The 21559-nt window shown below is 44.5% G+C and overlaps 1 protein-coding gene across 1 annotated transcript in view; it reads left to right on the top strand.

Moving 5' to 3' along the window:
- Window positions 1-721: 721 nt before the first annotated feature.
- wdr33 (WD repeat domain 33) overlaps window positions 722-21559 on the top strand; it is a 136050-nt gene continuing 115212 nt past the window's right edge. Inside the window, 1 exon segment of the mRNA XM_079243357.1 lies at window positions 722-879. The gene's annotated coding sequence lies outside the window, so the exon portion shown is untranslated.

Genomic DNA, 21559 nt, shown 5'->3' on the forward strand with positions numbered 1-21559 from the left:
CAAATAATAGAATAGAATTACTTTTTTTAATCCCAATTTGGGAAATGTAGTTGTTGCAGTTTCCATGTATAATTGTGTTTATAACACAAACAGAACAGTATGAAATTAAAAACATCTGCAAAACAGTTACAGGAGAAAGTAAATAACATCGTACAATGCACAAAGTTTTACATATTAAGACAAGGTAACAGTCATCATGTTGTCTAAGACACAAGGTAGAAGCATTCAGCTTTCTGATTCAGTCTTCTACAGGGTGGAGTAAAGGCCCTCTTCCGTCTGACCGCTACAGGGTGGAGCCAAGGTGGGGTTATCCAGGACAGATAACAGCTTCTAAAACATCCTGTAGCAGCCAATGACAGAGCCATGGAAAGCAGTTTAGCAATCAGATGTGTGAGTCTCCACCACCATCCAGGTGAGAGCGAGCTTGCTGCAGCAGATAAATGACGATAAATGATAAAATATAGTTACATAAATATAAATGTTTTCAAGAAACAAAAACAAACTTACATTTATAAAAAAAATCTAATAAATAACCAAAATAAAAAAGATGATTGTTTAAAAAATATCTGCATAATAATTTAAATTTAAATAAATAATATAAATGGATGAAATGTGATTTGTGGAGTTTCGGACAAGTAAAACTCCATTTCCCAGAACCCCTCAGGACTCCACGCTGCGCACTCCCGCCCGTTGTGCAAATTTCCCAGCATGCAGTGCAGCAGCGTCCTGAAGACAAGGCATCACGATGGAGTCCGCAGGTGGCTAATGTGGAAAATCTGCTGAAATATCCGCTTCAATAAAGTTTCAGACGCTGATGTTATTCAGAGCTTTCCAGAAGATTCGCTCCTGTTAATGAGAGCCAGACTGCGGACGTTTCTGGTGAGTTTTCTGTAGGAACTTCCGCTGTTGGGCCGCCGTTTAATTGCGGCTCTGAAACAGCGCAAAGCTCCCCAACGCACCTGGCGAATCTGGCGCGGTTTCTTATGGATTCATCCATGGTACGCAGGGGGTGCGCGCGGAGCTTCAGCGTGTTTACACTCGCTAGCGTTTAGCATGCTAACAGTTAACCGTGTTAGCATGCTAGCAGCTAACCGCGTTAGCATGCTAACAGCTAACCGTGTTAGCATCAACATTTAAATCAGAGCACACAGGAGGAACACATTGCGCCTGCGCGCCACTCATGCAAGCGATTGAAGAAATGTGTTCTAGGTGTTAATGAAGGTTCTCCTAGTGTTAATGAAGGTTCTCCTAGTGTTAATGAAGGTTCTCCGGGTGTTAATGAAGGTTCTCCGGGTGTTTATGAAGGTTCTCCAGGTATAAATGAAGGTTCTCAGGGCGTAAATGAAGGTTCTCCGGGGGTTTATGAAGGTTCTCCGGGTGTTTATGAAGGTTCTTCGGGGGTTTATGAAGGTTCTCCAGGTGTAATGAAGGTTCTCCTGGTGTTTATGAAAGTTCTCCAGGTATAAATGAAGGTTCTCCCGTTGTAAATGAAGGTTCTCCCGTTGTAAATGAAGGTTCTCCCGTTGTAAATGAAGGTTCTCCCGGCGTAAATGAAGGTTCTCCCGGCGTAAATGAAGGTTCTCCCGGCGTAAATGAAGGTTCTCCCGGCGTAAATGAAGGTTCTCCCGGCGTAAATGAAGGTTCTCCGGGTGTTAATGAAGGTTCTCCGGGTGTTAATGAAGGTTCTCCGGGTGTTAATGAAGGTTCTCCGGGTATAAGTGAAGGTTCTCCGGGTATAAGTGAAGGTTCTCCAGGTATAAGTGAAGGTTCTCAGGGCGTAAATGAAGGTTCTCCGGGTGTTTATGAAGGTTCTCCAGGTATAAATGAAGGTTCTCCAGGTATAAATGAAGGTTCTCAGGGCGTAAATGAAGGTTCTCCGGGGGTTTATGAAGGTTCTCCGGGGGTTTATGAAGGTTCTTCGGGGGTTTATGAAGGTTCTCCAGGTATAAATGAAGTTTCTACTGGTGTTAATGAAGGTTCTCCCCGTGTTTATGAAGGTTCTCCCGATGTAAATGAAGGTTCTCAAGGCGTAAATGAAGGTTCTCAAGGCGTAAATGAAGGTTCTCCAGGTGTTAATGAAGGTTCTCCAGGTATAAATGAAGGTTCTGCGGGTGTTTATGAAGTTTCTTCATGTATAAATGAAGGTTCTACTGGTGTTAATGAAGGTTCTCCAGGTATAAATGAAGGTTATACTGGTGTTAATGAAGGTTCTCCAGGTATAAATGAAGGTTCTGCGGGTGTTTATGAAGGTTGTCCAGTTATAAATGAAGGTTCTACTGGTGTTAATGAAGGTTCTCTGGGTGTTTATGAAGGTTATTCTAGATTGCGCATTGTGATGGCAGCAGATTTTAGTAGCTCTGACTTGCTATCTTGATTTTTAAAAGTAAACTCTTCTCACATAGATATGACCTCAAATCAAGTATTTTTTCCTGAGGGTTTCATGCCGGTTCGGAGGGTGTTCTGCAAGGAAGATTTTTCTGCATATTTTTGGCTCTTTCAAGACTTGTTATGATGAGTCTCCAGGGCAACCAAAGACTTCTTTACAATCGGGATCAACTGATTAACCTCTCCCAAATCAGGATTATCAGCGAAACAACACATTAAATCCTGATGGAGTTGAAAAGAAAGAGAAGAGGATGCAGAGCGGGAGTGAGACAGAGGAGAAAGCGATGGAGATTTAAACCATTTCTCCTGACCGTCGTCATGGGTAATATGAGATCGCTGGCTAACAAAACGGACGAGCTGGAGATGCTAACAAGGTCTCAGAAAGAATACAGAGAGTGCAGTATTATGTGTTTCACCGAGACATGGCTGCATGAACACATCCCTGACTGTAATGTGTCTGTACCGGGCTTTAAAACGGTCCGTGCAGACCGCAGTAGACAACACAGTGGAAAGCTAAAGGGTGGTGGAATTGCAGTGCTGGTTAACCAGCGTTGGTGTCATCCTGGACATGTTACTGTCAAGGAGAAGATATGCACAAGGGACATGGAACTGTTAGCTGTGAGCTTCCGCCCATATTATTTACCCAGAGAGTTTACCTGTGTTATTCTGGTAGCGGTTTATATAATACCTGGTACTGCACCAGACACAGCCTGTGACGTCATCAGCTCTGTCGTTGCTCGGCTACAAACACAGCATCCAAACTCATTCATGGCGATCTCCGGAGACTTCAACAACGTCTCCCTCTCTGCAACTCTACCAACATTCCAGCAGTTTGTCAGCTGCTCCACCAGAGAAAATAAGATGTTGGACTTATTTTATGCAAATATGAATAATGGATCCAGTTGTTCTGCCCTGCCTCCTTTAGGAAGATCTGACCATAATCTGGTTCTTCTCACCTCCACCTACAAGCCCATCGTTCAGCAGCAACCAGTCATCACAAAGACTATCAAAATCTGGTCTGCTGAAGCTGAAGATGCTCTTAGAGGAGGCTTTGAGGCTACAGACTGGAACGTCCTCTGTGAACCTCATGGAGACGACATCAACGCCATGACTGAGTGTGTGACAGATTACATAAACTTCTGTGTGGACTGCATCGTCCCAACAAGAACAGTGAGGTGCTTCCCCAATAACAAACCCTGGATCACCAGTGACCTGAAAAAGCTGCTGAACATCAAAAAGAAAGCCTTCAGGGATGGAGACAGGGAGTTATTGAGGGCAACACAAAAACAACTTAAAACACAAACTAAGAAGTGCAAGGAGGACTACAGGAAGAAGTTAGAAAGTCAGCTCCAGCAGAATAACCTGAGGGATGTGTGGTCTGGAAGGAAGAAGATCACTGGCTTCAAGTTAAAGGGGGACCAGCCTGATGGAGGTCTGGACAGAGCTAATGAGCTGAACATATTCTTCAGCAGGTTCAGTTCACCCCCTACCTCCAGCCCAACAGACCACACACCCTCCATAAGCCCACTGCTTTCCTGTCACGCCTCCAATCTGTCACCCTGCAGCTCAGTCATGGACCAGAACACAGCTTCATCTCCCTCCACATCAGGACATCCTGAGACCTCCACCTTGTTTGTCTCCTGCAATCAGGTTAAGAAGCAACTTGAGGAACTGAACCAGAACAAGGCTGCAGGTCCAGATGGTGTCAGTCCCAGAGTTCTCAAGACCTGCTCAAAACAACTATGTCCGATTCTCCAGCACCTTTTCAACACCAGTCTGAGACAAAATAGAGTCCCAGTGCTGTGGAAAACCTCCTGCCTTGTTCCAGTGCCTAAAAAACACAACCAGCTGAACCAAGTGACTACAGACCAGTTGCCCTGACATCTCACATCATGAAAGTCCTGGAGAGACTCTTACTGGCTCACCTCAACAAGCAAGTAAACACCTTTCAGGACCCATTCCAGTTTGCATATCGTAATGGACTTGGGGTTGAAGATGCCATCATATACCTGCTCCAGAGAGCACACTCTCATCTGGACCATTCAGGCAGCACTCTGAGGGTCATGTTCTTTCATTTCTCAGTGCTTTTAATACCATTCAGCCTGCTTTGTTATGTGAGAAGCTCCATAAATTCCAGGTGGATACCTCCACAACCACCTGGATCTATGACTACCTCACAAACAGACCCCAGTTTGTGAGACTGAAAGGTTGTGTGTCTGAGATGGAGGTCAGCAGCACTGGTGCACCACAAGGAACTGTACTCTCACCATTCCTCTTCACTCTGTACACCTCAGACTTCCAGTACAACTCTGAGTCCTGTCATCTGCAGAAATACTCTGATGACTCTGCAGTTGTGGGGTGTATCAGGGATGGACAAGAAGCAGAGTACAGAGAACTGGTCAGTCAGTTTGTTAAATGGTGCGGTGACAATCATCTCATATTAAATAGCAGCAAAACAAAAGAGATGATTGTTGACTTCAGGAGGAAGAAGAATAAACAAAGCACTGTTTCCATCCTGGGAGAGGAGGTGGAGGTGGTGGAGGAATACAAGTATCTTGGAGTTCAGCTGGACAACAAACTGGACTGGAAATGCAACACTGACTACATCTACAAGAAAGGTCAGAGCAGACTGTACTTCTTAAGGAAGCTGAGATGGTTTAACGTCTGCACCAAGATGTTGCATATCTTCTAGAAGTCTGTTGTGGAGAGTGCAGTCAGCTTTGCAGCATCTGCTGGGGTAGTAGCATCAGAACCAGAGACTTGAAGAGAATCAACAAACTGATCCAGAAAGCTGCTTCTGTGCTTGGAGTAACTCTGGAGCCGCTGGAGCTGATTGTCCAAAGAAGAATGCTGCACAAGCTGATGAAGATGATGGAGGATTCTTCACACCCTCTCCACAACACAGTGATGAAACAACAAAGTTGTAAGGGTTAGGGTTAAGGTTCTATAGGTGTTTATGAAGGTTCTCCGGGTGTTGATGAAGGTTCTCCAGGTCTCCTGGTGAAAACACCTGGAGAACTCTACCTGGCTCCATCACTCATCTTGAAAGTGGGAAACATTCAGACTACACATAGTTCTAAGTTTATCTGAACCTTTCCTGTACGAGAACATTCAAAGTGCTACATGACACATTAAAAGCATCACAGATGGTGAAAAAGCAAAAGACAAACAACAAATAAAAGGTAAATATATAAATACAAATATTTAATAAATAAAGGCAAATAAGTCATAAATTATATTAAAATGATTAAAAGCAACATGAATTAAAAGTCACTGAGCAGATTTCATGGAGGAGGAAAAATGTTTTTAGTCTCGATGTAAAAGTTTCTACATGTTGTCTGGACGAATACGGGTCTGTCACTGGTTAGACGGGTCTGTCACTGGTTAGAGGCGGGTCTGTCACTGGTTAGACGGGTCTGTCACTGGTTAGACGGGTCTGTCACTGGTTAGACACGGGTCTGTCACTGGTTAGACGCGTCTGTCACTGGTTAGAGGCGGGTCTGTCACTGGTTAGACACGGGTCTGTCACTGGTTAGAGGCGGGTCTGTCACTGGTTAGAGGCGGGTCTGTCACTGGTTAGAGGCGGGTCTGTCACTGGTTAGACGGGTCTGTCACTGGTTAGACACGGGTCTGTCACTGGTTAGACGGGTCTGTCACTGGTTAGACGGGTCTGTCACTGGTTAGACACGGGTCTGTCACTGGTTAGACGGGTCTGTCACTGGTTAGACGGGTCTGTCACTGGTTAGACACGGGTCTGTCACTGGTTAGACGGGTCTGTCACTGGTTAGACACGGGTCTGTCACTGGTTAGAGGCGGGTCTGTCACTGGTTAGACGGGTCTGTCACTGGTTAGAGGCGGGTCTGTCACTGGTTAGACGGGTCTGTCACTGGTTAGACGGGTCTGTCACTGGTTAGACATGGGTCTGTCACTGGTTAGACGGGTCTGTCACTGGTTAGACATGGGTCTGTCACTGGTTAGAGGCGGGTCTGTCACTGGTTAGACGCGGGTCTGTCACTGGTTAGACACGGGTCTGTCACTGGTTAGACACGGGTCTGTCACTGGTTAGACGCGGGTCTGTCACTGGTTAGAAGCGGGTTCTGTCACTGGTTAGACACGGGTCTGTCACTGGTTAGACACGGGTCTGTCACTGGTTAGACACGGGTCTGTCACTGGTTAGAAGCGGGTTCTGTCACTGGTTAGACACGGGTCTGTCACTGGTTAGACACGGGTCTGTCACTGGTTAGACACGGGTCTGTCACTGGTTAGAGGCGGGTCTGTCACTGGTTAGACGGGTCTGTCACTGGTTAGACGGGTCTGTCACTGGTTAGACACGGGTCTGTCACTGGTTAGACACGGGTCTGTCACTGGTTAGACACGTCTTTCACTGGTTAGAGGCGGGTCTGTCACTGGTTAGACACGTCTTTCACTGGTTAGAGGCGGGTCTGTCACTGGTTAGAGGCGGGTCTGTCACTGGTTAGACACGGGTCTGTCACTGGTTAGACATGGGTCTGTCACTGGTTAGACACGTCTTTCACTGGTTAGAGGCGGGTCTGTCACTGGTTAGAGGCGGGTCTGTCACTGGTTAGAGGCGGGTCTGTCACTGGTTAGACGGGTCTGTCACTGGTTAGACGGGTCTGTCACTGGTTAGACATGGGTCTGTCACTGGTTAGACGGGTCTGTCACTGGTTAGACATGGGTCTGTCACTGGTTAGAGGCGGGTCTGTCACTGGTTAGACGCGGGTCTGTCACTGGTTAGACACGGGTCTGTCACTGGTTAGACACGGGTCTGTCACTGGTTAGACACGGGTCTGTCACTGGTTAGAGGCGGGTCTGTCACTGGTTAGAGGCGGGTCTGTCACTGGTTAGACGGGTCTGTCACTGGTTAGACGGGTCTGTCACTGGTTAGACACGGGTCTGTCACTGGTTAGACACGGGTCTGTCACTGGTTAGACACGGGTCTGTCACTGGTTAGACACGGGTCTGTCACTGGTTAGACACGTCTTTCACTGGTTAGAGGCGGGTCTGTCACTGGTTAGACACGTCTTTCACTGGTTAGAGGCGGGTCTGTCACTGGTTAGAGGCGGGTCTGTCACTGGTTAGAGGCGGGTCTGTCACTGGTTAGACACGGGTCTGTCACTGGTTAGACATGGGTCTGTCACTGGTTAGACACGTCTTTCACTGGTTAGAGGCGGGTCTGTCACTGGTTAGAGGCGGGTCTGTCACTGGTTAGAGGGCGGGTCTGTCACTGGTTAGAGGGCGGGTCTGTCACTGGTTAGAGGCGGGTCTGTCACTGGTTAGAGGCGGGTTGTGATGTATTCTCCTTCAGGCCTGGGATATCCCTCCTGTTGGCTGCAGGTCCACACACAGATCATGGCGTCCAGATGTTCCAGTTGATGCCAGGTACCATGTTGCATGCACAAGGTGCAGCGTTGACTCTAACGCTGGAGGTGTTTATGTAAATAAGAGCATGAGTACGAGGCGGGAAAGACTCCCAGTCGCGCGGAACCCTGAAGAACGTAACTGACTGACCAGCAATGATTCTTGCTGTTGCACAGCGACAAACCTTTTCAGACCTTTTCAGAGCGCTAGTGCTGCATACTGGCCCCCGCAGCAACAACCTCCATCTTATTGTTTGCAGCACATGTTGCAGTATCTGAACTTTAGACTGTATATAAAAGATGGGCGGAGCCTCTGTGACGCCACCCGTAGGTTTCTGGAGAGCTGAATTGAAGCTCGGTGGGCGGTTCCTACCATCACCATCTTGGCAGGGGCATGCATGTCGTCTCACCCTGAAAATACAAATATGGGCAAAGAGGTGGAGCTGAGAGGGGGGCTGTGAGCGTCTTGGTGGATGATTGACATCGAGCAAACTCTGAGCTTTCTGTAGCTAAGAGCTAACCGAGCAAACCCGGAGATAACAGGAGCTAACCAGCTAACGGAGGCAAGCGGGCTAAAGCTAAGTCATGTTGTTAACCGGCTAAAAACCGCGGTTCTACTTGAAGCAGGAGATCGCTTACCTGCCAATCAAAAGGACACGCCCCTCAATTTGCTGAACTTCGAGATTAAATTAGAAAAAAGTTAGTTAGAAAAAAAATTCACTCCCCCCACAGCTGTCATGAAGGTAAACCTGACCTATTAAACCTAAAATGGAATTTTGAACCAGGCTGTAAACATGTTTATTCCTGCTGTTAACATGTTTATTTCTGCTGTTAACATGTTTATTTCTGCTATAATCATGTTTATTCCTGCTGTAAACATGTTTATTCCTGCTGTTAACATGTTTATTTCTGCTATAATCATGTTTATTGCTGCTGTAAACATGTTTATTCCTGCTGTTAACATGTTTATTTCTGCTGTTAACATGTTTATTTCTGCTATAATCATGTTTATTGCTGCTGTAAACATGTTTATTGCTGCTGTAAACGTGGTTATTGCTGCTGTAAACGTGTTTATTGCTGCTGTAAACGTGGTTATTGCTGCTGTAAACGTGGTTATTGCTGCTGTAAACATGTTTATTGCTGCTGTAAACATGTTTATTGCTGCTGTAAACATGTTTATTGCTGCTGTAAACGTGGTTACTGCTGCTGTAAACGTGGTTATTGTTGCTGTAAACGTGGTTACTGCTGCTGTAAACGTGGTTATTGCTGCTGTAAACGTGGTTATTGCTGCTGTAAACGTGGTTACTGTTGCTGTAAACGTGGTTACTGTTGCTGTAAACGTGGTTACTGTTGCTGTAAACGTGGTTACTGTTGCTGTAAACGTGGTTACTGTTGCTGTAAACGTGGTTACTGCTGCTGTAAACGTGGTTACTGCTGCTGTAAACGTGGTTACTGCTGCTGTAAACGTGGTTATTGCTGCTGTAAACGTGTTTATTGCTGCTGTAAACGTGTTTATTGCTGCTGTAAACGTGGTTATTGCTGCTGTAAACGTGGTTATTGCTGCTGTAAACGTGTTTATTGCTGCCGTAAACGTGTTTATTGCTGCCGTAAACGTGTTTATTGCTGCTGTAAACATGTTTATTGCTGCTGTAAACGTGGTTATTGCTGCTGTAAACGTGGTTATTGCTGCTGTAAACGTGGTTATTGCTGCTGTAAACGTGTTTATTGCTGCTGTAAACGTGGTTACTGTTGCTGTAAACGTGGTTACTGCTGCTGTAAACGTGGTTACTGCTGCTGTAAACGTGGTTACTGCTGCTGTAAACGTGGTTATTGCTGCTGTAAACGTGGTTACTGCTGCTGTAAACGTGGTTATTGCTGCTGTAAACGTGGTTATTGCTGCTGTAAACGTGGTTATTGCTGCTGTAAACGTGTTTATTGCTGCTGTAAACGTGGTTACTGTTGCTGTAAACGTGGTTACTGCTGCTGTAAACGTGGTTACTGCTGCTGTAAACGTGGTTATTGCTGCTGTAAACGTGGTTATTGCTGCTGTAAACGTGGTTATTGCTGCTGTAAACGTGTTTATTGCTGCTGTGAACGTGGTTATTGCTGCTGTAAACATGTTTATTGCTGCTGTAACCGTGGTTATTGCTGCTGTAAACGTGGTTACTGCTGCTGTAAACGTGGTTACTGCTGCTGTAAACGTGGTTACTGCTGCTGTAAACGTGTTTATTGCTGCTGTAAACGTGGTTATTGCTGCCGTGAACGTGGTTATTGCTGCCGTGAACGTGGTTATTGCTGCTGTAAACGTGGTTACTGCTGCTGTAAACGTGGTTACTGCTGCTGTAACCGTGGTTACTGCTGCCGTAAACGTGGTTATTGCTGCCGTAAACGTGGTTATTGCTGCTGTAAACATGTTTATTGCTGCTGTAAACGTGGTTATTGCTGCTATAAACGTGGTTATTGCGGCCGTGAACGTGGTTATTGCTGCCGTAAACATGTTTATTGCTGCCGTAAACATGTTTATTGCTGCCGTAAACATGTTTATTGCTGCCGTAAACGTGGTTATTGCTGCTGTAAACGTGGTTACTGCTGCTGTAAACGTGGTTACTGCTGCTGTAAACGTGTTTATTGCTGCTGTAAACGTGGTTATTGCTGCTGTAAACGTGGTTATTGCTGCTGTAAACGTGTTTATTGCTGCTGTAAACGTGGTTATTGCTGCTGTAAACGTGTTTATTGCTGCTGTAAACGTGGTTACTGCTGCTGTAAACATGTTTATTGCTGCTGTAAACATGTTTATTGCTGCTGTAAACATGTTTATTGCTGCCGTGAACGTGGATATTGCTGCCGTGAACGTGGATATTGCTGCCGTAAACGTGGTTATTGCTGCTGTAAACGTGGTTATTGCTGCTGTAAACGTGGTTATTGCTGCTGTAAACGTGTTTATTGCTGCTGTAAACGTGTTTATTGCTGCTGTAAACGTGGTTACTGCTGCTGTAAACATGTTTATTGCTGCTGTAAACGTGGTTATTGCTGCTGTAAACGTGCTTACTGCTGCTGTAAACGTGTTTATTGCTGCTGTAAACGTGTTTATTGCTGCTGTAAACATGTTTATTGCTGCTGTAAACATGTTTATTGCTGCTGTAAACATGTTTATTGCTGCTGTAAACGTGGTTACTGCTGCTGTAAACGTGGTTATTGCTGCTGTAAACGTGTTTATTGCTGCTGTAAACATGTTTATTGCTGCTGTAAACATGTTTATTGCTGCTGTAAACATGTTTATTGCTGCTGTAAACATGTTTATTGCTGCTGTAAACATGTTTATTGCTGCTGTAAACATGTTTATTGCTGCTGTAAACGTGGTTACTGCTGCTGTAAACGTGGTTATTGCTGCTATAAACGTGGTTATTGCGGCCGTGAACGTGGTTATTGCTGCCGTAAACGTGGTTATTGCTGCCGTAAACGTGGTTATTGCTGCCGTAAACGTGGTTATTGCTGCCGTAAACGTGGTTATTGCTGCCGTAAACGTGGTTATTGCTGCCGTAAACGTTGTTATTGCTGCCGTAAACGTGTTTATTGCTGCCGTAAACGTGTTTATTGCTGCCGTAAACGTGTTTATTGCTGCTGTAAACGTGTTTATTGCTGCTGTAAACGTGTTTATTGCTGCCGTAAACGTGGTTATTGCTGCCGTAAACGTGGTTATTGCTGCCGTGAACGTGGTTATTGCTGCCGTAAACGTGGTTACTGCTGCCGTAACCGTGGTTATTGCTGCTGTAAACATGTTTATTGCTGCTGTAAACGTGTTTATTGCTGCTGTAAACGTGGTTACTGCTGCTGTAAACGTGGTTATTGCTGCTATAAACGTGGTTATTGCTGCTATAAACGTGGTTATTGCTGCTATAAACGTGGTTATTGCTGCTGTAAACATGTTTATTGCTGCCGTAAACGTGGTTATTGCTGCCGTAAACGTGGTTTTTGCTGCCGTAAACGTGGTTATTGCTGCCGTAAACGTGGTTATTGCTGCCGTAAACGTGGTTATTGCCGCCGTAAACGTGGTTATTGCTGCCGTAAACGTGTTTATTGCTGCTGTAAACGTGTTTATTGCTGCTGTAAACGTGTTTATTGCTGCTGTAAACGTGTTTATTGCTGCTGTAAACGTGTTTATTGCTGCTGTGAACGTGTTTATTGCTGCTGTGAACGTGGTTATTGCTGCTGTGAACGTGGTTATTGCTGCTGTAAACATGTTTATTGCTGCTGTAACCGTGGTTATTGCTGCTGTAAACGTGGTTATTGCTGCTGTAAACGTGGTTATTGCTGCTGTAAACGTGGTTATTGCGGCCGTGAACGTGGTTATTGCGGCCGTGAACGTGGTTATTGCGGCCGTGAACGTGGTTATTGCTGCTGTAAACGTGGTTATTGCTGCTGTAAACGTGGTTATTGCTGCTGTAAACGTGGTTATTGCTGCTGTAAACGTGGTTATTGCTGCTGTAAACGTGTTTATTGCTGCTGTAAACGTGGTTACTGCTGCTGTAAACGTGGTTACTGCTGCTGTAAACGTGGTTACTGCTGCTGTAAACGTGGTTACTGCTGCTGTAAACGTGGTTATTGCTGCTGTAAACGTGGTTATTGCTGCTGTAAACGTGGTTATTGCTGCTATAAACGTGGTTATTGCGGCCGTGAACGTGGTTATTGCTGCCGTAAACGTGGTTATTGCTGCCGTAAACGTGGTTATTGCTGCCGTAAACGTGGTTATTGCTGCCGTGAACGTGGTTATTGCTGCCGTAAACGTTGTTATTGCTGCCGTAAACGTGTTTATTGCTGCCGTAAACGTGTTTATTGCTGCCGTAAACGTGTTTATTGCTGCTGTAAACGTGTTTATTGCTGCTGTAAACGTGTTTATTGCTGCTGTAAACGTGTTTATTGCTGCCGTAAACGTGGTTATTGCTGCTGTAAACGTGGTTACTGCTGCTGTAAACGTGGTTATTGCTGCCGTAAACGTGGTTATTGCTGCCGTAAACGTGGTTATTGCTGCCGTAAACGTGGTTATTGCTGCCGTAAACGTGGTTACTGCTGCCGTAAACGTGGTTACTGCTGCCGTAACCGTGGTTATTGCTGCTGTAAACATGTTTATTGCTGCTGTAAACATGTTTATTGCTGCTGTAAACGTGTTTATTGCTGCTGTAAACGTGGTTACTGCTGCTGTAAACGTGGTTATTGCTGCTGTAAACGTGGTTATTGCTGCTGTAAACATGTTTATTGCTGCTGTAAACGTGTTTATTGCTGCTGTAAACGTGTTTATTGCTGCTGTAAACGTGGTTACTGCTGCTGTAAACGTGGTTATTGCTGCTGTAAACGTGTTTATTGCTGCTATAAACGTGGTTATTGCTGCTGTAAACGTGGTTATTGCTGCTATAAACGTGGTTATTGCTGCTGTAAACATGTTTATTGCTGCTGTAAACGTGTTTATTGCTGCTGTAAACGTGTTTATTGCTGCCGTAAACGTGGTTATTGCTGCCGTAAACGTGTTTATTGCTGCCGTAAACGTGTTTATTGCTGCCGTAAACGTGTTTATTGCTGCTGTAAACATGTTTATTGCTGCTGTAAACGTGGTTATTGCGGCCGTGAACGTGGTTATTGCTGCTGTAAACGTGGTTATTGCTGCTGTAAACGTGGTTATTGCTGCTGTAAACGTGGTTACTGCTGCTGTAAACGTGGTTATTGCTGCTGTAAACGTGTTTATTGCTGCTGTAAACGTGTTTATTGCTGCTGTAAACATGTTTATTGCTGCTGTAAACATGTTTATTGCTGCTGTAAACATGTTTATTGCTGCTGTAAACATGGTTACTGCTGCTGTAAACGTGGTTATTGCTGCTGTAAACATGTTTATTGCTGCTGTAAACATGTTTATTGCTGCTGTAAACATGTTTATTGCTGCTGTAAACGTGGTTACTGCTGCTGTAAACGTGTTTATTGCTGCTGTAAACGTGTTTATTGCTGCTGTAAACGTGGTTACTGCTGCTGTAACCGTGGTTATTGCTGCTGTAAACGTGGTTACTGCTGCTGTAACCGTGGTTATTGCTGCTGTAAACGTGTTTATTGCTGCTGTAAACGTGGTTACTGCTGCTGTAAACATGTTTATTGCTGCTGTAAACATGTTTATTGCTGCTGTAAACGTGGTTATTGCTGCCGTGAACGTGGATATTGCTGCCGTGAACGTGGATATTGATGCCGTAAACGTGGTTATTGCTGCCGTAAACGTGGTTATTGCTGCCGTAAACGTGTTTATTGCTGCTGTAAACGTGTTTATTGCTGCCGTAAACGTGTTTATTGCTGCCGTAAACGTGGTTATTGCTGCCGTAAACGTGGTTATTGCTGCCGTAAACGTGGTTATTGCTGCCGTGAACGTGGTTATTGCTGCCGTAAACGTGGTTACTGCTGCCGTAACCGTGGTTATTGCTGCTGTAAACATGTTTATTGCTGCTGTAAACGTGTTTATTGCTGCTGTAAACGTGGTTACTGCTGCTGTAAACGTGGTTATTGCTGCTGTAAACGTGTTTATTGCTGCTGTGAACGTGGTTATTGCTGCTGTGAACGTGGTTATTGCTGCTGTAAACATGTTTATTGCTGCTGTAACCGTGGTTATTGCTGCTGTAAACGTGGTTATTGCTGCTGTAAACGTGGTTATTGCTGCTGTAAACGTGGTTATTGCGGCCGTGAACGTGGTTATTGCTGCTGTAAACGTGGTTATTGCTGCTGTAAACGTGGTTATTGCTGCTGTAAACGTGGTTATTGCTGCTGTAAACGTGTTTATTGCTGCTGTAAACGTGGTTACTGCTGCTGTAAACGTGGTTACTGCTGCTGTAAACGTGGTTACTGCTGCTGTAAACGTGGTTATTGCTGCTGTAAACGTGTTTATTGCTGCTGTAAACGTGGTTATTGCTGCTATAAACGTGGTTATTGCGGCCGTGAACGTGGTTATTGCTGCCGTAAACGTGGTTATTGCTGCCGTAAACGTGGTTATTGCTGCCGTAAACGTGGTTATTGCTGCCGTAAACGTGGTTATTGCTGCCGTAAACGTGGTTATTGCTGCCGTAAACGTTGTTATTGCTGCCGTAAACGTGTTTATTGCTGCCGTAAACGTGTTTATTGCTGCTGTAAACGTGGTTACTGCTGCTGTAAACGTGGTTATTGCTGCTGTAAACGTGGTTATTGCTGCTGTAAACATGTTTATTGCTGCTGTAAACGTGTTTATTGCTGCTGTAAACGTGTTTATTGCTGCTGTAAACGTGGTTACTGCTGCTGTAAACGTGGTTATTGCTGCTATAAACGTGGTTATTGCTGCTATAAACGTGGTTATTGCTGCTGTAAACATGTTTATTGCTGCTGTAAACGTGTTTATTGCTGCTGTAAACGTGTTTATTGCTGCCGTAAACGTGGTTATTGCTGCCGTAAACGTGTTTATTGCTGCCGTAAACGTGTTTATTGCTGCCGTAAACGTGTTTATTGCTGCTGTAAACATGTTTATTGCTGCTGTAAACGTGGTTATTGCGGCCGTGAACGTGGTTATTGCTGCTGTAAACGTGGTTATTGCTGCTGTAAACGTGGTTATTGCTGCTGTAAACGTGGTTACTGCTGCTGTAAACGTGGTTATTGCTGCTGTAAACGTGTTTATTGCTGCTGTAAACGTGTTTATTGCTGCTGTAAACATGTTTATTGCTGCTGTAAACATGTTTATTGCTGCTGTAAACATGTTTATTGCTGCTGTAAACATGGTTACTGCTGCTGTAAACGTGGTTATTGCTGCTGTAAACATGTTTATTGCTGCTGTAAACATGTTTATTGCTGCTGTAAACATGTTTATTGCTGCTGTAAACGTGGTTACTGCTGCTGTAAACGTGTTTATTGCTGCTGTAAACGTGTTTATTGCTGCTGTAAACGTGTTTATTGCTGCTGTAAACGTGGTTACTGCTGCTGTAACCGTGGTTATTGCTGCTGTAAACGTGGTTACTGCTGCTGTAACCGTGGTTATTGCTGCTGTAAACGTGTTTATTGCTGCTGTAAACGTGGTTACTGCTGCTGTAAACATGTTTATTGCTGCTGTAAACATGTTTATTGCTGCCGTAAACGTGGTTATTGCTGCCGTGAACGTGGATATTGCTGCCGTGAACGTGGATATTGCTGCCGTAAACGTGGTTATTGCTGCCGTAAACGTGGTTATTGCTGCCGTAAACGTGTTTATTGCTGCCGTAAACGTGTTTATTGCTGCCGTAAACGTGTTTATTGCTGCCGTAAACGTGGTTATTGCTGCCGTGAACGTGGTTATTGCTGCCGTAAACGTGGTTACTGCTGCCGTAACCGTGGTTATTGCTGCTGTAAACATGTTTATTGCTGCTGTAAACGTGTTTATTGCTGCTGTAAACGTGGTTACTGCTGCTGTAAACGTGGTTATTGCTGCTGTAAACGTGTTTATTGCTGCTGTGAACGTGGTTATTGCTGCTGTGAACGTGGTTATTGCTGCTGTGAACGTGGTTATTGCTGCTGTAAACATGTTTATTGCTGCTGTAACCGTGGTTATTGCTGCTGTAAACGTGGTTATTGCTGCTGTAAACGTGGTTATTGCTGCTGTAAACGTGGTTATTGCGGCCGTGAACGTGGTTATTGCGGCCGTGAACGTGGTTATTGCTGCTGTAAACGTGGTTATTGCTGCTGTAAACGTGGTTATTGCTGCTGTAAACGTGGTTATTGCTGCTGTAAACGTGGTTATTGCTGCTGTAAACGTGTTTATTGCTGCTGTAAACGTGGTTACTGCTGCTGTAAACGTGGTTACTGCTGCTGTAAACGTGGTTACTGCTGCTGTAAACGTGGTTACTGCTGCTGTAAACGTGGTTATTGCTGCTGTAAACGTGGTTATTGCTGCTGTAAACGTGGTTATTGCTGCTATAAACGTGGTTATTGCGGCCGTGAACGTGGTTATTGCTGCCGTAAACGTGGTTATTGCTGCCGTAAACGTGGTTATTGCTGCCGTAAACGTGGTTATTGCTGCCGTGAACGTGGTTATTGCTGCCGTAAACGTTGTTATTGCTGCCGTAAACGTGTTTATTGCTGCCGTAAACGTGTTTATTGCTGCCGTAAACGTGTTTATTGCTGCCGTAAACGTGTTTATTGCTGCTGTAAACGTGTTTATTGCTGCTGTAAACGTGTTTATTGCTGCCGTAAACGTGGTTATTGCTGCTGTAAACGTGGTTACTGCTGCTGTAAACGTGGTTATTGCTGCCGTAAACGTGGTTATTGCTGCCGTAAACGTGGTTATTGCTGCCGTAAACGTGGTTATTGCTGCCGTAAACGTGGTTACTGCTGCCGTAAACGTGGTTACTGCTGCCGTAACCGTGGTTATTGCTGCTGTAAACATGTTTATTGCTGCTGTAAACATGTTTATTGCTGCTGTAAACGTGTTTATTGCTGCTGTAAACGTGGTTACTGCTGCTGTAAACGTGGTTATTGCTGCTGTAAACGTGGTTATTGCTGCTGTAAACATGTTTATTGCTGCTGTAAACGTGTTTATTGCTGCTGTAAACGTGTTTATTGCTGCTGTAAACGTGGTTACTGCTGCTGTAAACGTGGTTATTGCTGCTATAAACGTGGTTATTGCTGCTATAAACGTGGTTATTGCTGCTGTAAACATGTTTATTGCTGCTGTAAACATGTTTATTGCTGCTGTAAACGTGTTTATTGCTGCCGTAAACGTGTTTATTGCTGCCGTAAACGTGGTTATTGCTGCCGTAAACGTGTTTATTGCTGCCGTAAACGTGTTTATTGCTGCCGTAAACGTGTTTATTGCTGCTGTAAACATGTTTATTGCTGCTGTAAACGTGGTTATTGCGGCCGTGAACGTGGTTATTGCTGCTGTAAACGTGGTTATTGCTGCTGTAAACGTGGTTATTGCTGCTGTAAACGTGGTTACTGCTGCTGTAAACGTGGTTATTGCTGCTGTAAACGTGTTTATTGCTGCTGTAAACGTGTTTATTGCTGCTGTAAACATGTTTATTGCTGCTGTAAACATGTTTATTGCTGCTGTAAACATGTTTATTGCTGCTGTAAACATGGTTACTGCTGCTGTAAACGTGGTTATTGCTGCTGTAAACATGTTTATTGCTGCTGTAAACATGTTTATTGCTGCTGTAAACATGTTTATTGCTGCTGTAAACGTGGTTACTGCTGCTGTAAACGTGTTTATTGCTGCTGTAAACGTGTTTATTGCTGCTGTAAACGTGGTTACTGCTGCTGTAACCGTGGTTATTGCTGCTGTAAACGTGGTTACTGCTGCTGTAACCGTGGTTATTGCTGCTGTAAACGTGTTTATTGCTGCTGTAAACGTGGTTACTGCTGCTGTAAACATGTTTATTGCTGCTGTAAACATGTTTATTGCTGCTGTAAACGTGGTTATTGCTGCCGTGAACGTGGATATTGCTGCCGTGAACGTGGATATTGCTGCCGTAAACGTGGTTATTGCTGCCGTAAACGTGGTTATTGCTGCCGTAAACGTGTTTATTGCTGCTGTAAACGTGTTTATTGCTGCCGTAAACGTGTTTATTGCTGCCGTAAACGTGGTTATTGCTGCCGTAAACGTGGTTATTGCTGCCGTAAACGTGGTTATTGCTGCCGTGAACGTGGTTATTGCTGCCGTAAACGTGGTTACTGCTGCCGTAACCGTGGTTATTGCTGCTGTAAACATGTTTATTGCTGCTGTAAACGTGTTTATTGCTGCTGTAAACGTGGTTACTGCTGCTGTAAACGTGGTTATTGCTGCTGTAAACGTGTTTATTGCTGCTGTGAACGTGGTTATTGCTGCTGTGAACGTGGTTATTGCTGCTGTAAACATGTTTATTGCTGCTGTAACCGTGGTTATTGCTGCTGTAAACGTGGTTATTGCTGCTGTAAACGTGGTTATTGCTGCTGTAAACGTGGTTATTGCGGCCGTGAACGTGGTTATTGCTGCTGTAAACGTGGTTATTGCTGCTGTAAACGTGGTTATTGCTGCTGTAAACGTGGTTATTGCTGCTGTAAACGTGTTTATTGCTGCTGTAAACGTGGTTACTGCTGCTGTAAACGTGGTTACTGCTGCTGTAAACGTGGTTACTGCTGCTGTAAACGTGGTTATTGCTGCTGTAAACGTGTTTATTGCTGCTGTAAACGTGGTTATTGCTGCTATAAACGTGGTTATTGCGGCCGTGAACGTGGTTATTGCTGCCGTAAACGTGGTTATTGCTGCCGTAAACGTGGTTATTGCTGCCGTAAACGTGGTTATTGCTGCCGTAAACGTGGTTATTGCTGCCGTAAACGTGGTTATTGCTGCCGTAAACGTTGTTATTGCTGCCGTAAACGTGTTTATTGCTGCCGTAAACGTGTTTATTGCTGCTGTAAACGTGGTTACTGCTGCTGTAAACGTGGTTATTGCTGCTGTAAACGTGGTTATTGCTGCTGTAAACATGTTTATTGCTGCTGTAAACGTGTTTATTGCTGCTGTAAACGTGTTTATTGCTGCTGTAAACGTGGTTACTGCTGCTGTAAACGTGGTTATTGCTGCTATAAACGTGGTTATTGCTGCTATAAACGTGGTTATTGCTGCTGTAAACATGTTTATTGCTGCTGTAAACGTGTTTATTGCTGCTGTAAACGTGTTTATTGCTGCCGTAAACGTGGTTATTGCTGCCGTAAACGTGTTTATTGCTGCCGTAAACGTGTTTATTGCTGCCGTAAACGTGTTTATTGCTGCTGTAAACATGTTTATTGCTGCTGTAAACGTGGTTATTGCGGCCGTGAACGTGGTTATTGCTGCTGTAAACGTGGTTATTGCTGCTGTAAACGTGGTTATTGCTGCTGTAAACGTGGTTACTGCTGCTGTAAACGTGGTTATTGCTGCTGTAAACGTGTTTATTGCTGCTGTAAACGTGTTTATTGCTGCTGTAAACATGTTTATTGCTGCTGTAAACATGTTTATTGCTGCTGTAAACATGTTTATTGCTGCTGTAAACATGGTTACTGCTGCTGTAAACGTGGTTATTGCTGCTGTAAACATGTTTATTGCTGCTGTAAACATGTTTATTGCTGCTGTAAACATGTTTATTGCTGCTGTAAACGTGGTTACTGCTGCTGTAAACGTGTTTATTGCTGCTGTAAACGTGTTTATTGCTGCTGTAAACGTGTTTATTGCTGCTGTAAACGTGGTTACTGCTGCTGTAACCGTGGTTATTGCTGCTGTAAACGTGGTTACTGCTGCTGTAACCGTGGTTATTGCTGCTGTAAACGTGTTTATTGCTGCTGTAAACGTGGTTACTGCTGCTGTAAACATGTTTATTGCTGCTGTAAACATGTTTATTGCTGCCGTAAACGTGGTTATTGCTGCCGTGAACGTGGATATTGCTGCCGTGAACGTGGATATTGCTGCCGTAAACGTGGTTATTGCTGCCGTAAACGTGGTTATTGCTGCCGTAAACGTGGTTATTGCTGCCGTAAACGTGTTTATTGCTGCCGTAAACGTGTTTATTGCTGCCGTAAACGTGGTTATTGCTGCCGTAAACGTGGTTATTGCTGCCGTGAACGTGGTTATTGCTGCCGTGAACGTGGTTACTGCTGCCGTAACCGTGGTTATTGCTGCTGTAAACATGTTTATTGCTGCTGTAAACGTGTTTATTGCTGCTGTAAACGTGGTTACTGCTGCTGTAAACGTGGTTATTGCTGCTGTAAACGTGTTTATTGCTGCTGTGAACGTGGTTATTGCTGCTGTGAACGTGGTTATTGCTGCTGTAAACATGTTTATTGCTGCTGTAACCGTGGTTATTGCTGCTGTAAACGTGGTTATTGCTGCTGTAAACGTGGTTATTGCTGCTATAAACGTGGTTATTGCGGCCGTGAACGTGGTTATTGCTGCTGTAAACGTGGTTATTGCTGCTGTAAACGTGGTTATTGCTGCTGTAAACGTGGTTATTGCTGCTGTAAACGTGTTTATTGCTGCTGTAAACGTGGTTACTGCTGCTGTAAACGTGGTTACTGCTGCTGTAAACGTGGTTACTGCTGCTGTAAACGTGGTTATTGCTGCTGTAAACGTGTTTATTGCTGCTGTAAACGTGGTTATTGCTGCTATAAACGTGGTTATTGCGGCCGTGAACGTGGTTATTGCTGCCGTAAACGTGGTTATTGCTGCCGTAAACGTGGTTATTGCTGCCGTAAACGTGGTTATTGCTGCCGTAAACGTGGTTATTGCTGCCGTAAACGTTGTTATTGCTGCCGTAAACGTGTTTATTGCTGCCGTAAACGTGTTTATTGCTGCCGTAAACGTGTTTATTGCTGCTGTAAACGTGTTTATTGCTGCTGTAAACGTGTTTATTGCTGCTGTAAACGTGTTTATTGCTGCCGTAAACGTGGTTATTGCTGCTGTAAACGTGGTTACTGCTGCTGTAAACGTGGTTATTGCTGCCGTAAACGTGGTTATTGCTGCCGTAAACGTGGTTATTGCTGCCGTAAACGTGGTTATTGCTGCCGTGAACGTGGTTATTGCTGCCGTAAACGTGGTTATTGCTGCCGTAAACGTGGTTATTGCTGCCGTGAACGTGGTTATTGCTGCCGTAAACATGTTTATTGCTGCTGTAAACGTGGTTACTGCTGCTGTAAACGTGGTTATTGCTGCTATAAACGTGGTTATTGCTGCTATAAACGTGGTTATTGCTGCTGTAAACATGTTTATTGCTGCTGTAAACGTGTTTATTGCTGCTGTAAACGTGTTTATTGCTGCTGTAAACGTG

The sequence above is a fragment of the Telmatherina bonti genome (assembly GCF_933228915.1).
Source record: "Telmatherina bonti genome assembly, chromosome: 7".
Classification (NCBI taxonomy): Eukaryota; Metazoa; Chordata; class Actinopteri; order Atheriniformes; family Telmatherinidae; genus Telmatherina; species Telmatherina bonti.